The sequence below is a fragment of the Aythya fuligula genome, chromosome 1, assembly GCF_009819795.1.
Source record: "Aythya fuligula isolate bAytFul2 chromosome 1, bAytFul2.pri, whole genome shotgun sequence".
Classification (NCBI taxonomy): Eukaryota; Metazoa; Chordata; class Aves; order Anseriformes; family Anatidae; genus Aythya; species Aythya fuligula.
In genome coordinates this window covers 186298933-186312382 of record NC_045559.1, presented here as the reverse complement: position 1 = coordinate 186312382, position 13450 = coordinate 186298933, and the positions used below count along the sequence as shown (strand labels likewise).

At 45.1% G+C, this 13450-nt stretch overlaps 1 protein-coding gene across 5 annotated transcripts in view; it reads right to left on the bottom strand.

Annotated features, from left to right (window-relative positions):
- The window catches only part of ATP8A2 (ATPase phospholipid transporting 8A2), a 316126-nt gene that overhangs the window by 150004 nt on the left and 152672 nt on the right, over positions 1 to 13450 (bottom strand). The window lies entirely within an intron of this gene.

Sequence of the window (13450 nt, the reverse complement as noted above, 5' to 3'; positions counted from 1 at the left end):
CCCTGATCCTTTTCTCATTTTGTATCAGTTTCAGTTTAATAAAAATTCATGGAATTCAATTTAGTTAAACTAGTGTAAACCAGGGAGAAGTGGAAAAATACATAGGACTACGTTACTAAATTGGATGAGACACCCAAAATGCTTTTTTCATGACAAGGGGGATCGTGTTACCAAATCATATGAGGTATTCTGGAAATACCTACATGTAAATTAAATATTTCCATTCTAAGCCCATCTGTACAAACAACTTTAATTCCTTTCCCCTTCAGGTTTAGTTAAAGTTTCAAATTATTTCATATTCCCTTAAATAAAGCTTTAGAGAAACCTTCTCCACATCAAATCAGGCATATAACACTCAACAAAAAGAATATAATTGATATCTAAAAGCTTTACTGTGAAAATGGGAGGGAGAAGGGGGAGCTTGGGGAATGGGGGAGAAAGAAGCTTTTTACAGGGCTTTTTTTTTCCTTTTTTTCTTTCAGGGTTTAGATCCTGTGGGAGCAACTTGTACAGCCTTTTAATATGCCTGGCTGGATTACTGCTGATCTAAAAAAGCAACATCCCCTCCGTATTGTTTTGTGCTGAGCACCTCTTAAGGTGAGGCTCGATACGCAACCAAGATGGGGGAGTTTCTAAGAAAAAAAGTTATTGTACTCACAATTCACACGTGCATTAAAACACCTGAAAAGTCTAGCAGCTGTCCTGTTCCTTAAAGCTGAAAAGGGAAAAAGTGGAGTGGGCCGTAAAATTTCCTTAATACCGTTGGATAGATCTATTCAGCACTCAGCTGCCTGGCAGCAAAACCAGCACTTGGCACCGTCAGGGCCCAGTCACGACCCCCCCACAAAACCCCAAAGCTCCAACCAACCTACAGAGCATGAAGTGTGTCAGTTTGTAATTATAAAGCAGCTCAATGCCCTCTGCACCAGATTCTAACTTCTTGCGTCCGTACACGCACGCACACACCCTCCCAATCCTTATGTCATAAAACAGCGAAGCAGGGAGTCGGCCAGGACTTCAAACCATGAAATGAGTGCTCCAGAGGGACGGGATTCACGAGCGTGCATTGGTGTTTTGGCCCTGAGTTACCAGCCCCAGGGGCACCGCTGGTGCAGGGCCCTGGCAGCCCCCGCGGGTCATTACTTCACCGCAGCTGAGTGCCGGGCCTAGCTGCTGGCTTCCTTCTCCAAGACAAAGATCTCTCCAAAGGCCCCTTGGCTTTCATTTAGTTTTCTGTTGTATGGCAATAGAAATAGCTAAGAAATATCCTGATTTTAAATACGCTTCAATCAGCAAGGGAATGGTTAAAAATATATATATATATTGTGAGCAGTATCTGTGGTAACTGAACTAGCAGCTTGTCTACAGGCACTTCAGACATAACCAGGATGGGGCAGAGAAGCTTGGGCTCATGCTCATGCAGTTGGGCTGTGGCATGGAGCCTGCATTCACCCTGTGCCTGCAGTGTATGGGGGGGGGCTTTGGATGTTAAATGGACTTGGCCATTAGAGGCTGGTGAAGGGCCTGGAGCACAAGTCCTGTGAGGAGTGGCTGAGGGAGCTGGGGGGGGGTTTGGTCTGGAGAAGAGGAGGATCAGTGGAGACCTTACAACTGCCTAAAAGGAAGGCGTGGGGAGCTGGGGGTCGGCCTCTGCTCACAGGTAACCAGTGATAGGACCAGAGGGAATGGCCTCAAGCTGTGCCAGGGGAGGTTCAGGTTGGCAATGAGGAGACATTTCTGCTCAGAAAGAGCAGTCAGGCACTGGGACGGGTTGCCCAGGGAGGTGGTGGAGTCACCGTCCCTGGGGGTGTTCAAGGAGAGGTTGGACGTGGTGCTTGGGGACATGGCTTAGTGGGTGACACTGGTGGTAGGGGGATAGTTGGACCAGATGATCTTGGAGGGCTTTTCCAACTTTGATGATTCTGTGATTAGTGACCCAGTAGTTGTCAAATCAATTGAACACCCACATACAAGTTTATGAACCATCACTGAATGTACACAGAGCATGCTTTTACCATCTAGACCTGATGAAGTTAAACGTACCCACAGTCAGGTAACACCGACAAGTAAAGACTAACATCTTCATATGCCTAATAAAAAATGACTAAATGAGCTACAGTGAAAACTAGATATATACTTTAAGCACAAAAAAAATCTCTTTGCATTTGATATAAAATGAAACCTAAGAGAAGATTTCTACGAGAAGATTTCAGCACAAGGAGTTCCTTGATTATAGTTACTTATTCTAAATTAAAGTTTGATAATAACCACCCTCTTTGCCCTGCTCCCCCTGCCACAGCCCCCTTCCATCAAGTCCGTCCCCAAAGCGCCAGGAACACAATTTTGCTGCACACAGCATTATGGCTACAAAAGCTGCAAATTGAGAGGGCTCCTGATTTCCTGAGGGGTTTCACACCCCTCCCACCTCCTTCTCAGCCTCCAAACCTCTTCTGTACTCCTTGTAATCTATTTGGTCCCACCACGCTGCGCGAGGCGACATTAATCCCCTCAGCACGATGATCAGAGCTGCGCTTCGCTTCCCCCCGGTCGATGGGCTGTCTACACGAGGAAGGGGAAGATTAGAGCACAGGACATTATTAACCCAAAGCTTCCCCCAGGTGATAGCTTGGGAGGGGAGGAGGAACAGCCAGGTTTACAAAGATTCCTGGAAAAATGAGTGAGTTCAAAGTAAAAAGCACTAGGAAAGATACAGCTACTTTGGAGAAAAATTTTGCAGCACCACGCAGCTGTGGGTAATTCTCATTTGGGTGGAACATCCCCAGCTTTCAGTGCAGAGCTTACTGCAGCAGTATCAGGATGTAATATTGCCTGGATATACACCCAAATAAGAATTAAGATGTGAGCAGAACATCAGCTGCATCAAAATCTTCTGCTTACTCAGGCACTAATTAAGTGGTCAGCCAGCAGCTTCTTAGGGCAAAACTTTAAAGGGTTCACTGGAAAAGTTTACACACAAGTTATTTTTATTGTCTCTACCCTCAAGTATCTTTAAAAACATAAATGATTGACATAGCCTAGGCCAATTCTCTCTTCTAAGCATATTCCTGGGAGGGAAAAAACAGGTCAGAGCTCAGATCCCATCACAGTGACAGGATCAAGTCCTGAGATTCCTGCTCAAACCACTTCCAGCAAATCTGCATGTAAGCTCTTCAGGCTGCAGGGAGCTGCGATCAGGACTGCACCTTTAGGAAGTTTTTAGTATACAACGTTTGGTTGTACAATATAAAGTGTTCACCAGAGGTGAAAAGGATGCATGAAATCAGGTATAAGTCACACAGGAGGTCTGCTGTGTGCCCACCTCTGGGATCCCCTTTCCAGCAGCCTTACTCTTGAGAGGGTAAGATGGCAGGTTCTCAGGCTCGAAGACAGATTAATGCAGAAAGCAGACTCCTGAATGAAAGGACTGGTGCCTTGATGCCATGTTACCTCCCCATAATGGGATGGGTGGAGGCAACAGAGGGCACAAAGCCCCATGACTTGGGGAAACTTCGCCCCATGACTTTGGGCGATGAAGCTGGTGAGGGGCTTGGAGAACAAGTCCTACAAGGAGCGGCTGAGGGAGCTGGGCTTGTTCAGCCTGGAGAAGAGGAGGCTCAGGGGCGACCTTATTGCTCTTTATAGGTACCTTAAAGGAGGCTGTAGCGAGGTGGGGGTTGGTCTATTCTCCCACGTGCCTGGTGACGGGACGAGGGGGAATGGGCTTAAGTTGAGCCAGGGGAGTTTTAGGTTGGATGTTAGGAAGAACTTCTTCACTGAAAGGGTTGTGAGGCATTGGAACAGGCTGCCCAGGGAAGTGGTGGAGTCACCATCCCTGGAGGTCTTCAAAAGACGTTTAGATGTAGAGCTTAGGGATATGGTTTAGTGGGGACTGTTAGTGTTAGGTCAGAGGTTGGACTCGATGATCTTGAGGTCTCTTCCAACCTAGAAATTCTGTGATTCTGTGGAAAAGCTAGGAGAGAAACGCATCCCAGAGCCAGAGACCTTCAGAAAGACATGGACCTAATTATCCTCACATCACTTAAACCTCTAACCAAACTGGAAGGAGATACAGGTAAGTAGTTTTCAGGCAATGTGCTTCAATATTTTTACTCTCAGTAAATGCTTTTGTTCAAGTCCCTCTACTACTTAAAGACAGCTCATAAGAAAGCAGCACCGTGCACTGCATGGAGCAGGGATGCAGCCGGTGCCCACAGAGCAGCGCTATGCGCCTTCTGCACATCACCTCCTGACAGCTTTAAACCTTCAGTTTCTTCCTCAGCCTGGGTAGACACACCCACAAGCAAGCTTTTTACGTGATACACCTTGCCTGTTTAAAAAAAAAGGTTCTACTCAGCTGGAAGATTTGCTCATGTTTGCTTTATTTCTTGAAGAGGCTTGAAGCACAGGTGAAGGATTTTCAAGTTCTATTTTTTTCACTAGGAGTATCTGTGAGACAACCAAAGCAACTCTAAAATTCCTAACAGTTCTGTTGTCTTTCACTGAAAGATAACATCAAAAAATGAAGTGACAGTATCTTCAAAAATAAATATTTTACTTAGAAGCCCATTTTGGTAACAGTATTTTTAAAAACTTGATAGTTTCCAAACCACAAATGGAAAATAAACGTAGCCTCAATATTAACTGAGGTTATCGACTGTATATACAAAACATTATTAATAAAGAACAACGTTAAATAATTCATAAGAGATGAGCTTATAATCAGACCGTGTTACAAGGCCATCTGCCCTCCCTGTACATCTGCCCACCCGAGCAAGGCACAGCTCGGTTCTGGTTCTCACTCTTCTCTGCTCCCTCTACACCTTTTTCTTCCCCCCCCGCCTTAAATCAAGGGGCCTGGAGCATTTCTACTGCAAACTGCATACATCTCCCACCCCTAATTCGATGAAAGGTACTCTGTTAAGACATTCTTACTCAAACTGCTAATGTTAATTTGTGAAAAAAAAGAGGAAAGCACTGAAGGAAGCTGTTTCAAGTATTACCTCCTGCTTCCACGCTGTAACAGGGATTAAGCACAGACATTAATGTCTTTAACATGAAACATTAATTTGATATTCTGCTTCCTTGAAATGCCTCGTTAATGCAACACAAGAGGCTCTCAGGAGCCTACCTTTATTGCAGCGAACATGATTTTACCCTGTTCTATCGTAAAACGCACCAGTACTTCAAAATGCTCGGTGACCTCATCTTCAGGGAAGGCAGAGATGGGACACAGCCCAGAAAAAGCTGAGAGCTATCAATAATACTGACATTTAAGTACATGCACTGATCCTCAGGAAGAGGAGCAAGGTAAATTAAAACACCACTAAGAGCAGTGTTCAGAAAGCAAGGAATGTTACCGGGACGTCATACTTAGCAGCTTTTAATTAGCCTTTGATTTCTTCTGACACACACTGAGGTGTGCAGACCTCAGCCAGGTGTCATCCAAGCGAGGGCCGGTCTTGAATCACATCCACAAGGCTCTGAGACATCTTGCACAGGCTTGAAGCAGTGATGAAGAAAAGCACGCACACGTCGTGTTGACTCAAAACGTGCCTTCCACCGACTGCTTTTCATTTACCAAGCACTTCAAAATCTACTTCGCCTGCTGACATCCAGGTTTCCCAGGGACTGGCTCTGGTGCAGTACTTACAGCTCTGGAGACAGCACTCAGTGAGCTGATGGATAGCCTGATGTTCATAAAAAGCACCAAAGGAATTCATCTGCCTAGGTGTAAGTGCCTCCAGAGGAGACATCTCTATCTGCTGCTCATGGCACACTCCTTTTGGAGTCAGTGGAGAAAAATAGGCACGTGTGGAGTGCAATCCATCTGGCCTGCTTTAGACGTGTACTTTAAGGGCACAGTTCATTTTCTCTTACAAGTTGCCCTTCCTCTCTCCACCCAGGTAAAGGGGCTGAAGCTGACTAGCTCACGCCAAAATGCCTGCTACAGGCAGGATGAAACCCATCTTATACTACCGCAGTGCTAAATTCTCCCCAGGTGCAGGAGCTTTTCCCCTCCTGAATGCTTGTTTGGCAAGGTTGAACACCCACTTGGTCCCTCCACAGGCACCTGGCATTGAACAAATTGATCTATGGTGCCCTCCTTCCCTTCTCTTGCAATTCCCACTTCCTCACTTTAATTCCTGCTCTTGCCAATTCTTTCCCATGGTATTTTCCTGGCCCAAGCTCTTTTGAAGAAACAGCTGAATGTGTTATCAAACCTCCATCAGCTTTTGTGAAAACCTCCACAGCTTCACTCCTCTTTGTCATTTCAGCTGCGATTGCATTTCTCCACACCCTGCTCATTTTTCCTGAGCATCATCCAAACTGCCTTCACTGATCAGACTGATTTCAAGACTATTTGCAAACATTAAAAAAGTTCTATATTATATTTTACTTACCAGGAGTCTCTTTTCACCTTGTTTTAACTGTAAAAAAGTCTTCCTTCAGTTCTTTAGCCTCACTGAGGTGCTAGTTGCATACTTGACTTTCTGAGCAAGTATTAACTCCAAATTTCAGGCTATCCAGAACAGTTTTTTAATGCTTAGAATAACTCTATATACCACAACACACACTTACACCTCTGCATACAAGCTTATAGAACACTTTGCAATTCTTTTTAGCTTACCAGGTACCAAGTAGTTCCTTCTGCTTCACTTTAGGAATAACAGAAATGTCTTCTGAACATAAAGCTGTCTTGATAATTATAAAACCACTGAATCACGCACAGCCTTCTGAAGAGGAAGGCTCAAATCCATTTATTACCTTTTTATCACAAAACCAGAGATGTTTGCTCTCAATATATACATTCCCTTTCCAGTATCACTGTTGAATTCCTCGCTTGCATGACATTATCTCTGCAATTCATTTGTCACTTGCAGTTGCCACTGAAGTGATCTCCACAGGGCAAGGCCTATGAAATAATCTCCTTATAAGCTGGATTCAGTGTATTTAGCAGTGTGATATAATGCACGATGCCCGAGTGAACGCAGGGTTAAGTTTCAAGTCAGCATCTTTGTGCTCTTTGATATCGCTCCTGCCTGTTTCAGCCTCGCTTGCCGTTCCCCCAGCCTGCTTTATGGGACAAAGATAAAACATGAAAAACCTACTTTGGAAAACGAAGCGTTTGGAAAGTGATGAGTTGGCACAAACACGGCGTTGAACGGGAAACTCTTTTGCATTTTTAACTATAACGGTCGCTAGTGGCAAAAGCTATAATAGGTTTTTTAAGTGAAACTAATGTATCAAATTAATTTTGAGCTTCCCTCACCCCAAGCTGATTAAGGCACTTTCATTTCCATGCTAATCAGGCTGAGCAGTTCATATGCAGGAGAGAAATCTCTCTTTTCCTAATGACAGAGCAAAAAAAATTCATTCTGAAGCACAGAGACGAGCGCTTTCATAACCTCCAGCACATGCACGGGGAGAGCGCACGCGTTTCACCCAGCACGGCTGCTTAAAGAGGTTTGAAACACTTGGTGACATTAAGTGACAACGGAGACCATGGCCACTAATGAGCACTTCAGCCCACTGGGAGGGATTGTGCCCTGCGGTGAAGCCTAAATGGGGAGAGCCACGCTGGGCACCTGCCTCTAGGACCAGGAGCCCTCTTAGCCCCGACCATTGCTGCTGCACACCGCTGCCTCTTCCAGTACCAACCTTACACCTGGGAAATGAACCCCTAACACTGCTGGGGGAGGAAGATGAAGTGCAATGCAGCTATTAGATTTGAGAGCTCTTTCTGACAGCTTCATTTTTTCCTTCTGATTTCTAGTACCGCAGCATGGCTCATTTTCCTCCCCCTCCGAAAAAAAGTCTCCTGGAATTTAAAACAATAACACATAAAAATGATCAACTTGCATCTACACACTGCTTTTCAAAGACACGGGATCTCTGAATGAGTGCTCCTGGAAGAGGCTGTCCTGGAAGTCTCAAGCAGGTTGCCTTACCCAGCAGTCATCATGAGAGGGCTGTAGCGTAACAGAGTATCGTGCAGAGGGGTCACTAACCACAGTGCAAACACCACCCATTTAAGAACAGGGAGACTTCCAATTTCAGAATTACCAGTACACCTCAGAGGTCAGAATGCTGCTGTACCTGTGAAAAAAGATGAGGGTACCTCCTGCCCCCAATTCCTTTCACGACAACACCAAGGTATTTCCCACCCTTCACTCAGTCAAGCCCCTATTTAATAAGAATAAAAGTCAAGTTTGAAGCTTGGAGTCAAGTCCCTAAACCCTTAAGCATTAGAAAAGAGGTGATTTTCTGGGTTTTATAGCTCTCAACAGCTAGGGAAGTTGAGCACCAGTGTGCACACCAAGATTAAAAAAAAAAATCATGCCACTTTTAGTCAGAAAAGATAGTGACACCTGGAAGCCTGACTGGAACCAGCTCCCTTTTATTTCTCCATCTTGGTGAACTATTAAATCTGCACTCTGTTCAGAGGCAGGTTAAGTATTAACTTTGAGAAAACTATTCAAAGCATGCTTACTATGTGTGAGGGTGTTCAAACACTGGAACAGGCTTCCCAGCGAGGTGGGTGATGCCCCGTGCCTGTCTGTGCTCAACAGGAATTTGGACAGTGCCCTGAAGAAGATGCTTCAATTTTTTGTGAGCCTTGCAGTTGTCAGGCAGTTGGACTTGATCTTTGAGGTCCCTTCCACATGAACTATTCTTTACTATTCCAGAATGAAGTAGGGAAGGTAAAGAGAAAAAAGAATTAATATTCCAGAGCAAAGTCAGATTACCGTGAAGCATTAGAATATATTACATAGGGTAGAAAAGTTCTTTTGTTGTGCTCAGTCATTAACTACAGAAGTTTACGTGACTGAATTTACACCAAGGAAGTTTAGTGATGGCATCTCTGCCAGTGGCCGGTCACTAACGTTGCCATATTTCTGGGAGCCACATGCCCCACTAACACAGTTTTGATGCATGACTGTCCCAGCAAGGACAAGGTGCCCTGTGCAGAGGCACCTCTGTGCCAGGGATGGATGCTACCATCTGGGAACTCTTTCAGGATGCTGGGGCAATGCTCCTCCAGGAGCTCTGAATCCATCACCTCCAGCTTGCCACAATTCTCAGTGATGAAGTTTTTCCTTCATTCATGCCTGCTTTCTCACAAACTGACCATCTTTACATGTTTCCAACATCTCAGGGAACATTTCAGAAATCGGGTTTAAGATGCAGAATCACTGTTGTTTGTGAACCAAACAGCAATGAACAGCAGCCACTTACGTAGCAGCAACACAAAAGAGACAGCAGGGTGAACACAGCACGCGCTGGTCCCCTGCACCCCTCATTTTGAAGCTCCTTTCAAGCCTGAGGACTCCACTGCAGAGGAGAGTGCGTGGAACTGATACCCCACACCACGGGCATCACACGGGGCACCAGCACACAACCTGCTTTAACACGAGGGTAAAAGCCTAGCAAGCCTCCCCTGCCTCTGTTTTTTCCAGACTTGCACTGGCTTGTGGATTATGCTTGTGGAATTATGCTGCTTTTTAAAGATTCAAGCTGGCCACCTCACTATTATTAAAAGAAATCTTCAGGGATTTTTGAGAAAAATGTATCAAAGAAACTGCTGTTCTCATTTCCTGAACGTGTCTCAAATCTCAGAGCTGATTTTCGTTTGTACATATGATTTTTAGTTTTTGTCTCATCCGTGTTTCTGACCTACCAGTACAGACAGAGCTCCAGCAGCACAGAACAGTCAAGAAAGTGCAAGTATTTTGATTAAAAAAAAACAAATTAGGCCAACAATTTTGCTTCTTAAGTTAGACTGCAGTGCAGTGCAGAACTAGGAGCCAGGTCTTCAAGATGTCAAACCTTTGCACCTTTATAAAAAGGCCACGAAATGCTGCAGTTAGTGCTAAGTAATAGATGCCAGGATACATTGTACCTTCCACCACCGCTTTTACTTACCAGATTCCCGAACAGACATCACGAGGAGTTTTAGAGCAGGACAGAGAGGGTAGATGCATTAAAAGAAGTTAACCTGCTGAAAGCAGGCAGTGGGATATTGCCTGAAGGAGCTTCCTTCCTGGAGGTAAGGAATCGGCTTTGACAACTTTCAGCTGCCATGATAATGAGCCCTTTTCTGTTACCTTGTGCTCTTCTGAGGGGAAACGCTGGGCAGCTGAGAGGCAGCACAAAGAACCAGCCCGTTACCAGGAGCAGAGGACAGGAGGTTTCCTGCACATTCCTTTTTACACCAGATTGGTCAGGAATAAAAGAGGATGGTGTCCTCTCACCGCTACAGCGATTTTAAGCACTGGACTGCTTCAGACCATTAGTGCCACGGTAACACTGAACTGGAGAAAGTCCAGCTTATTAGAGAAGTGAAGCATCAGACAGAGCTGCCTTATTATTGCTAAGGTAAAACACGCGTAGCCTGGGCTACTACTGAGAGAGGTAAGCGAGCCAGACCATATGAAACAGCTCCTTGAAAAGTTCCCTGGGAGAACTTGGCGGGGAAGAACTGCGAGGAGCTGAACTGTATTCACAGCTCCTCTGCATGACTGAAGCAAGATTAAAGGTAGAAAACCTATGAGAAAAAGAAATGACTTCCCAGTGCTGAAAGTATTCACGGCCTTTAATAGGAAGCAGGAAAGGTGCTCTTGTGAAGGAGACAAAGTACTCTGCACATACACCAGAATGTGCCTGTACGGGTAAGCAGATGCTTTCTTTTTTAAACCCAGCCACGAAAATTAAGTCGGCTCATGGTGCTTTCTGACTAAGAAAGGCTTTAGTAGAGCCTATGTTCATCTGATGATAATAAAATGGATTCTGTAGCAGCATACACTTTTTTTTTTTTTTTTTTTAAGTTACATGCTAAGACTTGGACTTTACTCAATTCATGTAAATCTGTCTACTGTATGTCAGATTGAGTTCACGTATTTAACACTGACAAAACTCAAAACAACAACTCCTTTTCTAAACAGAACACGGTGAAAAAAACCCCACAGCCATCAGACCATCAGTGATCGAGGTAAAAGGCGAGCTCATTAAATACGACCGCTTCTGTGCTCCTGGCAACTGGAAAGCTCTTGAGATAAGTTGCAGAAGCTGAACACAGAGCTGGTAACGTGCAAAGCTCTCATGTCTGAAAGATTCAGCAGATGTACAGCACTTTCTCTGAGCTCCTGCTAAGTCTGCAACTTAAGACTACAATGCAGGTTAGAAGGCACACTAAAACACAGACTGTACTTTAGACTGTGCCAAAAAGAGTCAAAGGGAAGGGAGGAGAAGAGGAGATATGCAACAATAGGCAAGAAACTTATCACAAGCCTCCAAAAATCAGGGGTGCTGATTATTTTCGTGACAATCGAGTATGGGAATTCACAGGGTCTACGTGGTGCAGCCTGTAGGCTAACCACAGACAAAGGCAGCTGTCTTGCTGGGCTGCCAACATACGTCTTCGGGGCCCTAAATTTTCCTTGCAGTAAGTTTTGAAAGGCTACTTCACCTTCTCTACATCCATACGATTCTCTCCATCCCTGCCACAGCGTTTCACTTTCTCCTAACAGGGTCAGAGTAGCATTGCTCGACGTTTGCTGGCAGTGATGTGCAAGGCAGAGTCAAGGGCCTTGCACATCGGCACACTGCAAAATTCCAGGAGGGCTCAGCAACTTCGAACATGAAAGTATCAAAACACTCAGTTCATGAAGATAGAAAGATATTACATGAGCAGCTCTCCCATGGGTATAAGGGGAAAACATCAAGATTACAGTCTACAAATAGCCTTACAGTCACTCTTGATCAGGACTGAAAAATCAAAGCTAACACTTTAGATTAAAAAAAAACTTTAAAAACAGATTGAATGCCAAAAAAAGTATATTACTAAATCTTAGACGTAAAAGAAAAAATTTAAAAAACTACACGGAACAAAAAATCTGCTTAGTCTCTAAATGCATTTGGCTCTAATTGTACTGTAGATTCCCTCTTGTTTAATTTTTTAGGAATCCAGCTTTTTGTTCTCATTTACACTCTTCATCCCCAGCACAAACAACCCGAACACAAGCCAACACGCTGGAACAGAGCAAAGCAATTAGCGCAAGTGAGAATCCAACTGCTTAAATGTTTTTGAGACACAGCGAATACATTATTTTTCATATAAAATATAATTCACTTGAGTAAGGTCAAGCTTACAGCGTCCAGCTGGTAATAGTTAGAGAAGCCTCAGGGTCCATTCTGCTCAACACCATCAGCGACCCAGATGCTGACAAAAAGGGTGCCCTCAGCAAGTCTGCAGATGACATTTGGGGCCTGGCTGATGAGGAATCACGGCTTTGATTCACAGGGACCTTGAGAAAACTGGGGCCAAACCTCACGAAGCTCACATGGAGAAAGGCAAAGTCCACACCTGGGACAGAAGAACCCCATGCATTGGTGCAGGATGGGAAGATCGAGTAGCAGACCTGCTGGAAGGGACCTCGGGGTTATGGCAGGCAGCAGCTACAATGAGACAAAAGTGCACTTTTACCACGATTAAGTCTGGGCACTGAGTACATTAGGAGTGTGACCAGGACGCAGACAGAAGCTACTACCACTTCTCTCCTCAACACAGCTGAGGCAACATCTGTAAGACGTCTAGGTTTGGACCCTCAAGTTGCAAAAGGATGCCGAGAAAGTGGAAAGAGTCCAGCAGAGAGTTACAAAGATCATCAGGGGTCTAAAACGCATGACCTGTAAGCAGCTGTGGCACTTGGGCTCGTGCAGCCTGGTGAAGAGGCAGCCAACAGGTAGAAAACAACTACTCCAAGTGGAGTCACTCAACCTCATCCTGTCAAACAACGTAACAAGGGGCAACAGCCACAGATTGCAAATCAGGAGGTTGAGGTTGGATGTCAGGGATGTTTTCATGAAGGTATCGAGCAACAGAACAGATTTGTCAGAGAGACTGTGCTATCTCTGCTCGTAAGAGATTTTCATGGTTCAACTGAAGAAAGTCATGGCTGGCAGGACCTGCTGAGGATGGCAATCCTGCCTTGAGCAAGAGGCTGACCAAGCCTCCAGCAGGCCCTTCCATCTAAACTGTTTTATCACTGAAGCCTCAATTTAGTGACACTGCTGTGATTTCACTGAATCCCAGAATTGTAGGGGTTGGAAGGGACCTCAAGACATCATCGGGCCCAACCCCCCTGCCAAAGCAGGTTCCCTAGAGCTACCAGAGCTACCTGACTCCTGAAGAAGTGATATGGTCCCTAAAGCAAGTTCCCACCTAGTTCTTCCACACACGATGAGGCCTGAATTTCCTACAGGTACGTTTAGCCCACGTGCTGCATTGCTATGAAGCAGGTCTCAGGGAGAGACGGTGTAACCAGGAGCTGCAGCAGGGGAAAGGCAGCGTGGAGCCTCAGCATCTTCCCCTGCATGCAGTTAGCATCCTGAGCTATGGAAGCTTGTTCTCCAGGTAAACAATCTTCTCCCCCTGGCCTTGCCTTTCCTT